The sequence below is a fragment of the Oncorhynchus masou genome, chromosome 8 (genome assembly GCF_036934945.1).
Source record: "Oncorhynchus masou masou isolate Uvic2021 chromosome 8, UVic_Omas_1.1, whole genome shotgun sequence".
NCBI lineage: Eukaryota > Metazoa > Chordata > Actinopteri > Salmoniformes > Salmonidae > Oncorhynchus > Oncorhynchus masou.
The window spans coordinates 23,823,416-23,841,104 of record NC_088219.1 but is presented as its reverse complement, the minus strand read 5'-3'; the positions used below and the strand labels follow the sequence as shown (position 1 = coordinate 23,841,104).

The following is a 17,689-nucleotide window of genomic DNA, read 5'->3' as shown; positions in this document are numbered from 1 at the left end:
TTCTTTTTACTTGTTTTGGAAGAGAAGAGAACGAGCGCCATTCTTCTTGCGGCGATGGTGCTAAATACATCAACACGGTCGGTCCCTGGGATTGGGCTGGCCAACACGATTCGGTTTGCTTGGAAGGAAAAGGAGTTGGAGCCTTTAGGACGGGAATCTTTTGGAAGGATAATATTGATGGGGATTCTAAAGCTGACGGTGAAGGACGTGTTTTGTTTCCAAGGCAACTCGTTGGAGGGAGCATACGACATGGCACTATATACAGAGGAGAAACACGATGATATCCTGAGAAGGGCAAGAGCAGTGGGAGGTGAGAGGCCGATGTGCCACTACGAAATAACAAGCCTGGCGAAGAATAACTTCAGGGTTGTAACTGTCAACATTTACAACCCTTACGTTAAGGACGAAGAGGTGAGGGCTTTTCTGGGGAGATACATGGATAACGTCTCCTCAGCAAGGCACCTCAAAGACTCCCTTGGGTTTTGGAATGGGAGGAGAGGCTTCCAGGCCCTCCTCAGAGAGGACCCAAAGGGACATGGTGGCTACCTCCATCCTCCTGCTATGTTCTCCCTAGGGGCTGACAGGGGGATGTTGTTTTATGCACGTCAGCCCCCATTTTGCAGGCGCTGTATGGCATACGGTCACATATTCGCCTCGTGCAGTACAAGAAAATGCAGATTTTGTGCATCTGAGGATCACGAGGCGAGGGATTGTGACAAGCCTAAGACGTGCCATGGGTGTGGCTCGTCAGCACACCTGTGGCGGGGGTGTCAGAGGGTCTGCGGCTGGGGGGAGCAGGAGCAGGGGATGACCACGCCTCATGACCAGAGTACAGGTCCAGAGGGGAAGGCCACAAGGAAGGAAGAGGAGCAAGAAGCGGCAGATGGAAGAGAGAAGGAAACGGAAGGCACGGGAGTAGGAGAACCAGGAAAAGCGGCGGAAGAAGGCAACCGAGTGGAGGAGCATGAGAGAGAAGAAAGCGAGGGAGGAGTGGTGGAGAAGGAGACGGTGGAAGAGCAAGTGGACTGGGGGGAACGTGCCCTGGTGGAAGAGATGAGGGATATGGTGGAGGAGCTGGCGGGGGGGGGAGGGTGGTATCTCTCCACTGCCGCCATCACCAAAGAAGAGAATGAAGAGGAGGGTGCGATTGGCCGACAGTGAGGGGGAGGGGATGGCCAAGAGAATGATGGGGGTGGGAGAAACCTCTGGGTTGCTGCTGGTTTCCCCAGGCCCTCAACTTCTGTTGGGTGGGGACACACCTAACAAGACTCAGGACTGGGTACAGGAGGAGGTGGGGAGTTTTTTGTTTGGGGACTCAGCCTCCCCAATTTCTTTCCAAACCAGCTGCAACACTGGGGAGGGGGAGGATTGTGGGGGTAGACCCAGGGTGCAGGGCACCCCGGAGCCAAACAGTATTCCTGCATTCTGGGATGGTGTGATGGAGGAAGAGGGAGGGATGTCGGGATTACGGATGGTGTTCTCACCGGTAGATATGGAGCAGGGGAGCATCGGGTGAGTCTCCTGTTTTTTTTTTCTGTCTGGGTTTAGAATTTGAGTGTATTACATGTTTTTATTTTTTCATGGAGTCTAATTTTACTTTTGTTAGTATAAATGTAAGGGGTTTAAGGGATTTTGTTAAGAGGAGGGCGGTTTTTAGTTATTTGGAGGGTGTGGGGTTTGATTTTTGTTTTTTACAGGAGGTTCACCTGAGGGATGGAGGGGATGTTAGTAGGTTTAAGAGGGAGTGGGACAAGGGGGAGTCGGTTTGGGGTGTTGGGGGGGTGCACTCATCGGGAGTAGGGATTTTGTGTGGGCACAGGGAGGTAAAAGTGGAGGATTCTTTTGTGGTAATGCAGGGGAGGGTTATAGGGGTGGATGTCACGATAAGGGATTGTAAATTTAGATTAGTGGTGGTGTATGGGCCACAGGTGGTGGCAGACAGGAGGCAGATGGTGGACTGTCTGACGCCCCTGTGTGTCACAAATAGGAAATTAGTGATAGGGGGGGATTTTAATACAGATTTAGGAAGAGAGGGGGATAGCAGTGCCGGCGCCATTGCCAGGCTAATGGCTTGCCATGGTCTGGTAGATGGTGGTCTGCACACTACTCCAAAAATGGACGGTCCTACATGGCACAACTCCAGGGGGGTTGAGCGGAGGCTCGACTATATTTTTGTACCCAGGTCTTTGGGTAAGTTGTCTGGGCGGCTGTTGCCTGTTTTCTTTTCGGATCATGACGGGGTGCTCCTGCAGGTGGGGTCGCCAGTCTGCCTCTTTGGTAGGGGGTACTGGAAGCTAGATCGGGATGTGCTGGAGGAGCAGGCTTTTGTTGACGGGTTTTATGGTTTCTTTTGGAGGCTTGAGGGCCTCCGGTCCATGTGCGAGGGGGTGTTAGAGTGGTGGGAATTAGTTAAGGTGAGGATTAGGGCTTTTATAATAGGGTATTGCAAGAGGAAAAAAGGGAGGAGAGGAGGGAGGTGGATCGTATCCAAAGGTTAATTGAACTCGAATACGAGGCAGGCAACCTCGGTGGGTCGTTTGACTGGGAGAGATCCGCAACCCTAAAGGCGCAGCTCAGGGAGTTGCAGGAGCGGAAGGCTCGAGCTTTCCTGGAGCGTGCGCATAGTGGCTTTCTAGAACATAATGAGACTTGTTCTGCTATGTTCTTTAAGTTGGTTGGCAAGACAGAGTAGCAAGGTAATGCATGGTGTTAGGTAAGAAAATGGTAGTATAGTTAGAGAACCAGAGGATATGGTCAGGGTGACAACTGATCATTTCCAAGGTTTATTTAAGGAAAGGGAAATAGATGTAGAGCAGGGAAATGTGTTTTTAGAACACTTGTCCAGGCGGTTGCCGGAGGACATTAGAGAAGTGATGGAGGCCCAGATTTCACTAGAAGAGGTTGAGAGCGCTCTTAGGAGGATGGGAAAACGGAAGGTGCCTGGGATGGATGGGTTGCCGGCTGAGTTTTATCTCAAGTTTTGGGGTATACTTGGACCAGTGGTCCTCGAAGTCTTGAAGGCCATCCTTGAGACGGGGTCCCGGGGGATCAATGGCTGTTGGTGTGCTGTCACTTTTATATAAGAAGGGGAAGTAACAGACCTTGGCAACTGGTGGCCGTTGACCATGCTGTGTGTAGATTACAAGCTACTTGCAAAGGTTTTAGCAGACCGGTTGCGCACAGCCCTTCCCTACGTCGTCCATGAGGATCAGACGTGCGGGGTAGAGGGCCGCTCTATTAGATGGAACCTACAGTTAATCAGGGACTCCATCGCTTGGGTTGAAGATAGAGGACTGCCTTTTATGGTAGCAGCGCTAGATCAGGCGAAAGCCTTCGATCGCGTGAATAGATCCTTTTTATTCAGAGTGTTAGGTCGATTAGGATTTGGGGAGAAGTTTATAGGATGGATTCGTACATTATATGTCGGAGCGGGGTGCCGAGTTAGTGTAAATAGTCACTTGGGTGACGTTTTTGACCTCTCGTCTGGGGTCAGGCAGGGGTGCCCACTCTCGGCTCTCCTCTTTGTTCTGTACATGGAGCCTCTGGGGGCTGCCATTAGGGCAGACACAGGGGTGGAAGGTTTGCTGATCCCTGGAAGTGGTGGGCTGCGTGTTAAGATGACGCAGTACGCCGACGACACTTCCTTGCTGTTGTGCAAGGACTCGTGCCTGACAAGGTCCCTTGCCATCTTTGGGGATTTCACCCGAGCGTCGGGAGCAGTTCTGAACCATGCAAAGTCTTCCGTCAAGTTTTTCGGAAGATGGCGCGGTAGAACGGATGTGCCTGAGGGGTTATCTCTCTGTGAGGGGGCCCTGAGGATTCTCGGGGTCCATTTTGAGACCTCCGGCTCAGCGACGCTAAACTGGAACATGCGTATCGCAGTGGTACAGAGGAAGCTAGCAATGTGGAAAGCTAGGTATTTGTCTTTTATGGGCAAAGTCCTGGTCCTAAAGGTGGATGTGTTGCCGTCTCTTTTGTATTTGGCATACATCTACCCATTGCCGGCTTGTCTGAGGAGGCCTCTAGTGAGGCTTGTGTTTCAGTTTATGTGGAGTGGCAGGTGCGAGTGGGTCGCCAGGGCACGCATGATCTGTCCCATCGGGGAGGGAGGTAGGGGGTACCACATTTCCCCCTCAAGCTGGACACAATTTTTGTTTCTTTCTTGTTAACGGAGCTTGCTCAGCCAGTGATACACCCGTCCGGTTACCTCCTGCAGGTATTTTTCTCGTATCAGGCGAGAAGCATAATGGTGTGGTCTAACACGGGTCCTCGGGCGGAACAGCTGCCGTGGCACTTTGGTCATGCGGCCAAGTGGCTGCGTGCGCACCCTGAGGTTGAAGTTGCCCGAGTAGGTTTAGATCATAGGCACCTGTACGAGGAGGTCAGAAAGGCAGGGAGTCCGGCACCTGTAGTGGGCATCTCGGAAGTGGTCTGGGAGGGAGTGCAGGCGCGGGGTCTGGACAACAGGCTCAAGGACCTGAATTAGTTGAGCCTTCATAAGTGTTTGCCGGTACGTTCCATCTTGTACCGGTATAGTTTGGTGCAATCCCCCACCTGTCCAAGATCCTCTTGTGGCAGGGAGGAGACTGTGCGCCATGTCTTTTGGGACTGTGCCTTTGCCGGAGTAGTATGGGCTAGGGCACGGGTGTTGTTAGGTTTGGTAAAGGGGGATTTTGTATTGACGTTGGCCAGGTTAGAGAGGGGTGTAGGGAGAGCGAGAGGGACGGATAGGGACAGGTTTCTGCTCTGGCTTCTCATGAGTCTCTTTAAACGGGGGCTGTGGGAAGCAAGGCAGAACATGATGAAGACAGGGAGAGATTGGGGGGTGGAAGGGATAGTGAGGAGGGTGGGAGGAGATTTGAGGGGGAGGATGAAGAGGGAGGAGAGGAAGTGGGGGCAGCATGCTGCTCGGGAGAGGTGGAAGGGGGGTTTAGGGCTGGGTGTCATTTAGATTTGTAAGAGAATAGATTAGGGATGGGGAGATAGGGAAAGGTATTTTGTAGGTGACGGGGAGGGAAGATGCTCCCCTGAGGTTTTGTTTGGGGTTTATGTTTAGTTTAATTAGTTTAATTAAAATACCATTATTTGAGTATGTATGTAAATTATGAGTTGTAAAGAATGAATGGTATTGAAGATAATAAATTATTTTTTATAAAAAAAAAAAATAGGACTGGTTTAGGTTTTTGCACATTTGTTGTTTTGTTAGTTTATTCGTGTACAGTTTTCTTTATTAAAGTACAATGAATAACAACCACGCTGCATTTTGGTCCGCATCTCCTTCAACAGACGAACGCCGTGACACGTGAAACCTTACTGTGTGCTCTGTCCCATTTAATTATTGAAATTAAAGGCCAATCACAGCCCTCCTTTAGGATTGCATATTCAGTAAGTCACCAGCAGAAGGAGTTCCTTTGAATCCATTTTCCCATTCAATATATTGGTGTTGCTCATAAAATGTATCATAACTTCAAAAGTAGCAGAGCACCAACTCTAGAAATGTTATGTACTTGTAGAGTATATTGTTTAAAACAATATGCCAAATAATGATCATCAAAAAACAATATGAACCAAATAATGAACATCAAAGCAAATGACGTCTGGCTTTGTAGCATCTACTGACTCATTGTTGTAGTGTCTTAAAGAAGACCTGGGTAAATCTAAAAGGTAAAAAATGTCCCAACCTGAATTAGGTATTTCGCAATAGTTATTTTGGATACAGATTTCAAAAGGTACGCCAAACATACATCTCACAAAGGATCTTTCAACAGATTTTATTTCAGGAAGATGCAAAACAGAATAAATATTTTTTGGCCAATCTTGTCTGGAATCACCCATATACCATGTTGGATCTTACCTATCCACGTCCAGATCACAGAGCTGGTAGAACATCTGCCTGTGGGGGGGCAGGGTCCCATCTCGGAATTTGCATGAGGAATCCTGGACAAACAGGGGACATGGTAGAGGGGTTACCATATGATGTCTTATTACTGTGACATTATTCTTGTGAGTACACTGTATCGTGTAGAATGTGAAAAAGTTGTGGGGAAGTCTATAATCTCTTTACTTGAGCTGGTATCTGGTTATATTTGCACTACGTCCACCAGCAGGGCCCTCAGGAGGTAAATCTGTCACATTAGCAGCCTGGGGCACTGAACAACAAAGAGGGACATTAGTGAGACAATCCTCACTAATACACACGGACAAACACACGCAAGCACAGACCCAGTCACAAACACCAGACATATGCCCAGTTACCCACCTGCTTTGTTAAGTGTGATTGGCAGGGTATAGTTGAAAGTGCTCCTCTTGGCCTTCACTGGCATGTCATTGATAGTATATCCTAAAAACAGTCACAGGGGGGTGAAACACAGTCTCATAAAACAACGCATGATTAGCAAAGGCTGTGGAATTAAATTGTCCCTCCAGATTAGATTGAACCAAACCTCCACCTGCCCCCACTCCTCACCGTGCTTGGTACTGCAGCGGATCCTGAAGTCCAGCACCTGGTATTTCTTGGCCTCTGGTGTCATAGTCATATCTCACCTAGAGGCTCCTCCAGGGGAGGTTTTCAATGTATTTTGAATGGCAAATAAGAACAATGGGTTGTTCCGTTGACTCAATCTTGATGTCGACCCAAACATCAGTGCCCAACCTCACTAATGCTATTGTGGCTGAATGGAAGCAAGTCCCCACAGCAATGTTCCAACATCTAGTGGAAAGCCTTCCCAGATGAGTGGAGGCTGTTACAGCAGCAAAGGGAGGGACCAACTCCATATAAATTCTAATGATTTTGGAATAAGCTGTTCGACAAGCAGGTGTCCACATACGTTTGGTCAAGGAGTGTATTGACCAAATAGATTTTCATATTTGCGTCTTCTTTCTCTCTTGCCACCATCCACTTCTACTTCTCTCAAGAGGTTCATTTCAAGTCAAGTGAATTGAATAGGACATGGCATGTAAATAGAGAGATGCCCTATTTCCCTTTATTGACCCCCTGCTGGTCTGGGTCTGCTCACCATATAGATTAGTTAGGTGTCAGAGAATATGCAGACAGCCAAACAATTGGCATCCTGATGAATGGTATACAGGTATGTGACCTTGAGCTTGGGCTGTAGTATCCATGGTGACAGTTAGATAGCAGACATATGCTATTTGTAGAGGTGTGTTTCCTGTTGCTTTTTCCATTTGCTGGTCTAGGTCTCCTCACCATATAGTAGGCCATGATAGGGAGCAGCAGCTTCAGTTTATCAGGGTGGAGGTCCAGGTTGGCCTTGACCGCGTACCCGGACCAGATGGGCCGGCTCTCAAACATCTACACACAGTGTGGTTTGGGAAAAGTTAGCACAGGTGGGATATCAAAGCAATAGACTTAACGTTTCCCATGTGCATATTTTCCATATCACATGTCTCAACAACAGCTTCTCTTTGACATATTTCTATTTCTCTTAAGGAGCCTTCATGAGAGAGAAGTCAGACATGGAGGAGAGCTACATGATTCAAAATATGTCCAATTTATCTCAGGAGATCAGAAAAATACCTTATTGAGCTACACATTTCTCATATGTGCAGACAAATACCTTAGGAACAGTCTCTGGACATGGTGATGTAAAACATATAGGCTCGGTGGGCAGGCAACATCAGTGATGTAGTGGTAAAACCATTAGGTGGGTAAACGCTCCCTTTATTTTCAATGCATTTTTTTCCCCAACAGAAAACCTCATCAAGGTCTGAAAGCATCCATTGTAATTCCCTCTAAATCCTAGAGATAAAATACAAACTAGCCTATAGGCTCGGGATCATCAACTAAATTCAGCCATAGGTGGATTTTTTATCTTCAGCTGTTCGTCAGAGGGCAGAAAAATAATGACAAATCATTTGTAGACTCCAAATATAATATTTGACTAAAACATAATAATTTAAAACCTTGTTTACATGTGTATATGATCACATATACTGTATCTCTCTATTATGTGTGGGGAATACTTTGGAACAGATTTCCAAAATTAAAATCACAGATGATTTGCTGGTGTTTTTGCAATGTTTTATGTCAGAAAACTTTGGGGGGCCAAATAAAATCACCTACGGGCCAAATTCGTCCCACGGGCCACCAGTCGGGGAACCCTGCTATTGCCTAACACCCAAGTAAATGTTTCAGTCTTGAAATAGCATTAAGATTAAAAAACAAAGGCTCAAACTGAAAAAAGCTATGTTCCTATGCATATGTAATTAACAAGTCTGTGATTAACTATAATACAAATTGTATAAAACATCACCCGCTGTGTGTGACATCCTGCAGTCTTCACAATAAACCTCAGTAGCCCAATGCAAAGTATACTAACCTTGTTGTTCCTCTGCCTTTGTCACAGGGGTGAACACACACTATCTTCCAGTTGACCTTGGCAGCCTCCAGGGGCTCCGTGGGGATGTTCTGGTCTTTAAAAATGAGGAAGATGGCATTATGAGGCCGACGGGCTCGACTCAAACCAATCAGATTATCCCTGGAGACTGTTGGGGGACAATGGCCTTCTCTGCACGGAAGACACAAGACCACAATGGCTTAGCTAATAACCGCTACGGGTTGGCCAATGGCCGAATCTATTAGCACCTGCATCTTTATAACTAAATAAGGGGCTTCCTGTCTTTGCTCCTGTTGTGGAACACACCATTTTGTAAAGTTGTTGTTGTTCAGAATTCTTATGCATAATTGCTGACACACTTGTTGACTTCCATTGGCGTATTTGTTTCTGAGCTGAACACACTACCTCTGATGAGGGTGAAACTGTGTTGTGTAACACTGCTCCAATGCCCCTGCTTACTTGTGTTGGATTTCAGGTCGGTAGTTATAGTCCACAGCACTGTCCAGAGAAGATGGGTGGAGGAAGGAAGAGGGGCACAGGCTGCTCAAAGAACTCACTATTCTCTGGTTTACGCAAGATGATCTTATCGTAGAGGGATGTGTGTGAGCAACGGGAAGCTGCGTTGCCGTTCTTGACACAAACCGGTGCGCCTGGCACTTACTACCATGCCCGTTCAAAGGCATAGAGATATTCACGGTCAGCCATCTACCAGTAGGTGCCCTTTTTTGCAAGGCATTAGAAAACCTCCCTGGTCTTTGTGGTTGAATCTGTGTTTGAAAATACCTGCTCGACTGAGACACCTTACAGATAATTGTATGTGTGGGGTACAGAGGTGAGGTAGTCATTCAAAAGTCATGTTTAACATTATTATTGCACACAGAGTGAGTCCATGCAAATTATTATGTGACTTGTTAGGGACATTTTTACTCCTGAACATATTTAGGCTTGCCATAACAAAGGGCTTGAATGCTTATCGACCATAAGATACCCCAAAGCCTTTTCTCCATCTTTGAATTGGCATAGCATGGGCATCGTATGGTGTGACATGGCAATGACACAAGATTATTGATATACTCGTTGCACACATGCCACAAATATTTACCATGCATTTTTACTGTTTAAAACTTGAATTATGTTCCCTCAAAGTTCACAGTAATAGGAAGAGAAAAGTTTCTTTCCATTCTTTGAGCTGGCATAATATGGCAATATTATGGTGTGCCATGGTAATGACAATGGATTATTGATCTACCTCTCCCACACATCTCACAAAATGTCTACCAGCCATTTTGACAGTGCCAATTGTTGATTTAAGGCTTGTCAACATTCACTTTAATGGTAATAACTAGATTTTTTTTTAAATGTAAGGAACGTGGAGATAGTCAAATGTTGTTATTTTACAATCATTTACTTCAAATTTTCTTTGTCTTTAATGAAATACAAAGAAAACATAGAAAAACCTATCAAGCTGACTTATCTTGCTGTCAAGCTGCGTGTGTGTGTGTTTGTATGTCATGACCGTAAACACATGTAAACACAATTTAACATTTGCTAAGCAGCACCCCGTGTAGTTTACTGCAGCTTCTAGTCTATGCTCAATCTACTGGTGAATTAAAATGATACGGTGTGAAAAGGAAAAAAGCGATGGTATCATTGAAGATTGAATAAGTGTGCTTCAAACTGTTTGCTTGGAATTATTTGTGGTTAGCATCTCTATCTGTGCATATCTTCTCTATCTGTGCTACAACTCAATTTCCCCACCAGAAAACACACCCAAATTCAGGAGGGGACTGAGGCATGGATAGCTTAACTGCCTTTTGCAAAAGTTGGCTCCAATGCCGGTTTAATTCAGGGACTTACCGGGGCAGAACCGTTAGGCCCGGGCCTGTGGGGGGACCAAGAGGCAAAAAATAATAATAATAATAAAGGAAATATATACTGTATACAGGGAATTCAGAAAGTATTCAGACCCTGTGACTTTTTCCACAATTTGTTACATTACAGCTTATTCTAAAATTTATTAAATATATTTTTTTCCCTCATAATTCTGATGATAATGGCATCAACGGATAGGGCTGCCATGTTTCAAGCTCTAAGTAAACTTTGCAATATTTTGTTTTTATGCGTTATTGCTTACATTATTAGCCCAGGAAATGTTTTGTGTTATTACATACAGCCGGGAAGAACTTTTGAATATCAGAGCGATGGTAACTCACCAGCATTACCAGCAATGCGACCAGGAATACGAATTTCCCAGAACCATTTGTATCCCCCAGGGCAATTAAACTGATCCCAGAGGCTGTTCCAAAACTTCGCCAGCAGAAAAGACAGACTCAGAGCTGACTTTTAGTCCGACTCAGGAGACGGGCACACCACCAACAGCTTCCAAGTATATGACTCGCTAATGTTCAGTCTCTGGATAATAAAGTAAATGAGCTCAGGGCAAGGATTTCCTTCCAGAGAGCCATCATGGATTGTAACATACTCTGTTTTACAGAAACATGGCTCTCTTGGGATATACTGTCTGAGTCCGTTCAACCAGTTGGGTTCTCAGTTCATCGCACAGACAGGAATAAATATCTCTCTGGGAAGAAGAAGGCCGGGGGTGTATGTTTCATGATTAACTACACATGGTGTGATTGTGATACCATACAGGAACAAGTCCTATTGTTCACCTGACCTAGAATACCTCACAATCAAATGCCAACCATATTACCTCCCAAGAGAATTATCTTCGGTTATAGTCACAGCCGTGTATATTCCCCCTCAAGCCGATACCACGACGGCCATCAAAGATCTTCACAGGACAAACTGGAAACCACATTTCCTGAGGCTGTATTATTATTATTGTAGCTGATAAAACCGAAGTTTTATCAACACATTGACAGTAGTACTATTGCTGCTAAAACACTCGACTACTGCCACTCCAACTTCCAGGATGCCTACAAGGCCCTCCCCCGCCCTCCCCTAGACAAATCTGATCACGACTTGATTTTGCCTGACCAATCGGAATCCACGCTTGTTTTGATCACGTGAACTGGGATATGTCCCAGGTAGACTCCGAGAACAATATAGACAAATATACTGATATGGTGACTGAGTTTGTCAGGAAATGGATAGGAGATGTTGTATCCACTGTGACTATTAAAATCTACCCTAACCAGAAACCATTGACAGAGGGCAGCATTCGGGCAAAACTGAAAGTGCAAGCCATTGCAAGGTGACTGGGAATATGGCAGCGTAGTTATTCCCTCCGTAAGGCAATCAAACAGGCAAAACGTCAGTATAAAGACAAAGTGGAGTCGCAATTCAACGGCTCAGAAACAATACTTATGTGGCATGATCTACAGACAATCACAGACTACAAAGGGAAATCCAGCCATGTCGCGGACACTGACTTCTTGCTTCCGGACAAGCTAAACACCTTCTTTGCCCGCTTCAAGGATAACAGAATGCCACAGACGCCACTACAAAGGACTGTGTGCTCTTCTTCTCCGTGGTCGACGTTAGTAAGAGATTTAAGCATGTTAACCCTCGCAAGGCTGCCGGCCTTGACAGCATCTCTAGCCGAGTCCTCAGAGCATACGCAGACCAGCTGTCTGGAGTGTTTAAGGACATAGTCAATCTCTCCGTATCCCTGTCAGTTGTCCCCACATGCTTCAAGATGTCCACCATTGTTCCTGTACCCAAGAAAGCAAAGCTAACTGAACTGAATGACTGTCATCATGAGGTGCTTTGAGAGACTAGTCAAGGATAATATCACCTCCACCTTAGCTGACAACCTAGACCCACTTTAATTTGCTTACTGCCCCAATAGATCCACAGACGATGCAATCGCCATCACACTGCACACTGCACTATCCTATCTGGACAAGAGGATTACCTATGTAAGAATGCTGTTCACTGACTACAGCTCAGCATTCAACACCATAGTACTTTCCAAAATCATCATTAAGCTCAAGGCCCTGGATCTGAACCCCGTCCTGTGTGACTGCGTCCTGGACTTCCAGACAAGCCGTCCCCATGTGATGAAGGTAGGAAACAACATCTTCACTTTGCTGATCCTCAACACTGGGGCCCCACAAGGATGTGTCCTCAGCCCTCTTCTGTATTCACTGTTCACCAATGACTGTGTGGCCACTCACGCCTCAACTGAATCATCAAGTTTGCAGACGACACATTAGTAGTAGGCCTGATTACCAACAATGACGAGACAGCCTACAGGGAGGAGGTGAGGGCCCTGGAAGTGTGGTGCCAGGAAAACAACCTCTAACCCAACGTCAACAAAACAAAGGAGATGATTGTGGACTTCAGGAAACAGCAGAGGGAGCACCCTCCTATCCACATCAATGGGACGGCAGTGGAGAAGGTGGAAAGCTTCAAGTTCCTCAGTGTACACATCATTGACAAACTGAAATGGCCCACCCTCACAGACAATGTGGTGAAGAAGGCACCTCAGAGCCTCTGGAAACTCAGGAGGCAGAAGAAATTTGGCTTGTCACCCAACACCTCACAAAATTTTACAGATGCACAATTGAGAGCATCCTGTCAGGCTGCATCACCGCCTGGTACGGCAACTGCACCGCTCGCAACCGCAGGGCTCTCCAGAGGGTAGTGCAGTCTGCCCAACGCATCATCAGGGACAAACTACCTGCCCTCCAGGACACCTACAGCACTTGTCACAGGAAAGCCAAAAATATCATCAAGGACAACAACCAACCGAGCCACTGCCTGTTCACTCCGCTATCATCCAGTAGGAGAAGTCAGGTGCATCAAAGCTGGGACCAAGAGTTGCTCAGGTGCATCAAAGCTGGGACCAAGAGACTGAAAAACAGCTTCTATCTCAAGGCCATCAGACTGTAATAGCCATCACTATCACATTAGAGGCTGTTGCCCTATAGATAGAGTTGAAAACACTGGCCACTTTAATAATTGGAACACTAGTCACTTTAATAATGTTTACATATTTTGCATTACTCATCTCATACGTATATACCGTATTCCATCCTATTCTACTGTATCTTAGTCTATGCCGCTCTGACATTACTCGTCCAATTATTTATATATTCTTAATTCCATTCCTTTAGATTGTGTGTATTAGATATTACTGCTCTGTTGGAGCTGGAAACATAAGCATTTCGCTACACCTGCAATAACATCTGCTAATCACGTGTATGTGACAAACAAAATTGTATTTGATTTTGATTTGACAAAACCCCATGATGACAAAGCAAAAACTGGATTTTAGATTTTTTGCAAATTTATTAAAAATAAACTGAAAATCCACATCTACATAAGTATTCAGACCCTTTACTTAGTACTTTGTTGAAGCACCTTTGGCAGCGATTACAGCCTTGAGTCTTCTTGCGTATGATGCTACAAGCTTGGCACACCTGTATTTCGGTAGTTTCTCCCTTTCTTCTCTGTAGATCCACTAAAACTCTGTCATGTTGGATAAGAAGTGTCGCTGCACAGCTATTTTCAGGACTCTTCAGGGATGTTTGATCGGTTTCAAGTCCGGGCTCTGGCTGGGCCACTCAAGGACATTCAGAGACTTGTCCCGAAGCCATTCCTGCGTTGTCTTGGCTGTATGCTTAGGGTTTTTGTCCAGTTGGAAAGTGAACCTTTGTCCCAGTCTCAGGTCCTGAGCGCTCTGGAGCAAGTTTTCATGAAGGATCTCTCTGTACTTTGCTCCATTCATATTTCCCTCGATCTTGACTGATCTCCAAGTCCCTGCCGCTGAAAAACATTCCCACAGCATGATGCTGCCACCACAATGCTTCACTGTAGGGATGGTGCCAGGTTTCCTCCAGATGTGATATTCAGGCCAAAGAGTTCAATGTTGGTTTCATCAGACCAGAGAATCTTGTTTCTCATGGTCTGAGTCTTTAGGTGCCTTTTGGCAAACTCTAAGGAGGCTGTCTTGTACCTTTTACTGAGGAGTGGCTGCTGTCTTGCCACTCTACCATAAAGGCTTGATTGATGGAGTGCTGCAGGGATGGTTGTCCTTCTGGAAGGTTCTCCCATCTCCACAAAGGAACTCTAGAGTTCTGTCAGAGTGACCATTGGTTTCTTGGTCACCTCCCTGACCAAGGCCTTTCTCCCCCGATTGCTCAGTTTGGCCGGAAGGCTAGATCTAGGAAGAGTCTTGGTTGTTCCAAACTTCTTCCATTTAAGAATGATGGAGGCCACTGTGTTCTTGGGGACCTTAAATGCTGCAGAAATGTGTTGGTACCCTTCCCCAGATCTGTACCTCGCAACAATCCTGTCTCAGAGCTCTACAGACAATTCCTTCGACCTCATGGCTTGGTTTTTTCTCTGACATGCACTGTCAACTGTGGGACCTTATAAAGACAGGTATGTGCATTTCCAAATCATGTGCAATCAATTGATTTTACCACAGTTGGACTCCAATCAAGTTGTAGAAACATGTCAAGGATGATCAGTGGAAACAGGATGCACCTGAGGTCAATTTCGAGTCTCATAGCAAACTATCTGAATACTTATTTTTTTAAATTGTTGTTTTATTTCACCTTTATTTAACCAGGTAGGTTAGTTGAGAACAAGTTCTAATTTGCAACTGCGACCTGGCCAAGATAAAGCAAAGCAGTTCGACACAATCAACAACACAGAGTTACACATGGAATAAACAAACATACAATCAATAATACAGTACAAAAATCTATATACAGCATGTGCAAATGAGGTAGGATAAGAGGGGTAAGGCAATAAATAGGCCGTGGTGGCGAAGTAATTACAATATACCAATTAGACACTGGAAGGATAGGATGTGCAGAAGATGAATGTGCAAGTTGAGATACTGGGGTGCAAAGGAGCAAGATAAATAAATACAGTATGGGGATGAGGGAGATTAGATGGGCTATTTACAGATGAGCTATGTACAGGTGCAGTGATCTGTGATCTGCTCTGACAACTGGTGCTTAAAGCTTGTGAGGGAGGTAAGAGTCTCCAGATTCAGAGATTTTTGCAGTTTGTTCCATTGGCAGCAGAGAACTGGAAGGAAAGGCGACCAAAGGAAGAATTGGCTTTGGGGGTGACCAGTGAGATATACTTGCTGGAGCACGTGCTACGGGTGGGTGCTACTATGGTGACCAGTGAGCTGAGATAAGACGGGGCTTTACCTAGCAGAGACCTGTAGATGACCTAGAGCCAGTGGGTTTGGCAACGAGTATGAAGCTTTGGTGACAAAACGGATGCCCCTCTAAATGATGATAAATGATGGCCCTCTTCCATGATAAAATTCCATGATAAATTCCATGACTGTGATAGACTGCATCCAATTTGTGGAGTAGAGTGTTGGAGGCTATTTTGTAAATGACATAGCCAAAGGATCGAGGATTGATAGGATAGTCAGTTTTACGAGGGTATATTTGGCAGCATGAGTGAAGGATGCTTTGCTGCGAAATAGGAAGCCGATTCTAGATTTAATTTTGGATTGGAGATGTTTAATGTGAGTCATGAAGGAGAGTTTACAGTCTAACCAGACACCTAGGTATTTGTAGTTGTCCACATATTCTAAGTCAGAACCGTCTAGAGTAGTGACGCTGGATGGCCGGGCAGGTGCGGGCAGCGATCGGTTGAAGAGCCTGCATTTAGTTTTACTTGCATTTAAGAGCAGTTGGAGGCCACGGAAGGAGAGTTGTATGGCATTAACACAATGTCCAACGAAGGGCCAAATAAGGTATTTCTGTTTTTTATTTGTTTTTTATTTGTAATAAATTATCAAAAATGTGAAATTCCACAAATAAACTTACAACAAGGCATCTTTTAATTTAAATACATTCCAGGTGACTACCTAATGAAGCTGGTTGAGAGTGCCAAGAGTGTGCAAAGCTGTCATCGAGGCAAAGGGTGGCTACTTTGAATAATCTCAAATATATTTTGATTCGTTTAACACCTTTTTGGTTACTACATGATTCCATGTGTTATTTCATAGTTTTGATGTCTTCACTTATATTCTGCAATGTAGAAAATAGTAAAAATAAAGACCATTCCTGGAATGAGTAGGTGTCCAAAGCTTTGACTGTTACCCTATATATCACATCTGTTGCTTCATTGGCCCGTGCTATTGTTTGAATTCAAGACCAGATTGATCTCAGTTTGTCATTGCCAGAGTAGCCACTCATTTCAGTCAATTGTGTGGTATAAAAACAAATCTATATCTGGAGGGCTCACTTAACCACGGTGAAAAAAAATCCTACTGATGTAATAGTTTGCAGGCTTTTCGTCAGATGTGGCATACATGTTCTATAGGTCTTGAGGCAGAGCGCCTTGGAAGCGAGCTGCAACACTTGGGAGATGGGCCACGCCTCCGACAAGTGAGAAGTCAAGCTTGGGATGAGTGCAACACAATCATCTTTACAACTTTGCTTTTACTTTCTGCTTTCATCTCTCCTTGCTTCTTATTGATACATGGATCTAAACTCTGATGTGTGAGTGGTTGTCTGAAGTAGGCTATAAAGATGCCACTGGTAAAGTTCCTATGCAATAGTTGCAGCTTTTCTCAGTTTCTAGGCTCAGGTTCTAGGCTCAGGTTCTACCTGATCCTTCATCCCAACAAATGTCAACCTGCTCCTGGTGACTGTGAGCTAATCATCTAATGTCTGGCACACTATCGGAGGGATGCAACACCATTCTTCCATGGGTTGGCAGGGTAGCCTAGTGGTTAGAGCATTGGACTGGTAACCGGAAGGTTGCAAGTTCAAATCCCTGAGCTGACAAGGTACAAATCTGTTGTTCTGCCCCTGAACAGGCAGGTAACCCACTGTTCCTAGGCCGTCCTTTAAAATAAGAATTTGTTCTTAACTGACTTGCCTAGTTAACTAAAGGGGGAAAAAAATCCATCGTTTTGTTGACGGAAAACTCTGTTTCAGTCGCCGCTCCAGAATCTTCCAAAGCTATTCAATCTGGTGATTGACTGACACATACCTTAAACCCCCTATGCTCCTGTGAGACCCCTTCTTCAAAGTCCCTTAGCGCTCTTCTTCTAGCCATGGTAGTAGCCAAAACAATCGGTAACTGGGTATTTTTACACATTACCCTAAGCAGAGGTGGAAAAAGTACTCAATTGTCATACTTGAGTAAAAGTAAAGATAACTTAATATAAAATGACTCAAGTAAAAGTGAAAGTAACCCAGTAAAATACTACTTGTGTAAAAGTCTAAAAGTATCTGGTTTTAAATGTACTTAAGTACAAATGGTGGGAAAAGTACTAAATTGTCATACTTGAATAAAAGTAAAAGCTATACATCCAAATCCTTATAATAAGCAAATCAGACAGCACAATTTCCTTTTTTTGTATTTTTTTTGACAGC

The 17,689-nt window shown here is 45.0% G+C and overlaps 1 pseudogene; it reads right to left on the bottom strand.

Moving 5' to 3' along the window:
• Positions 1–721: 721 nt before the first annotated feature.
• LOC135543790 (general transcription factor 3C polypeptide 5-like) lies at positions 722–17,369 on the bottom strand (annotated as a pseudogene).
• Positions 17,370–17,689: the final 320 nt, after the last annotated feature.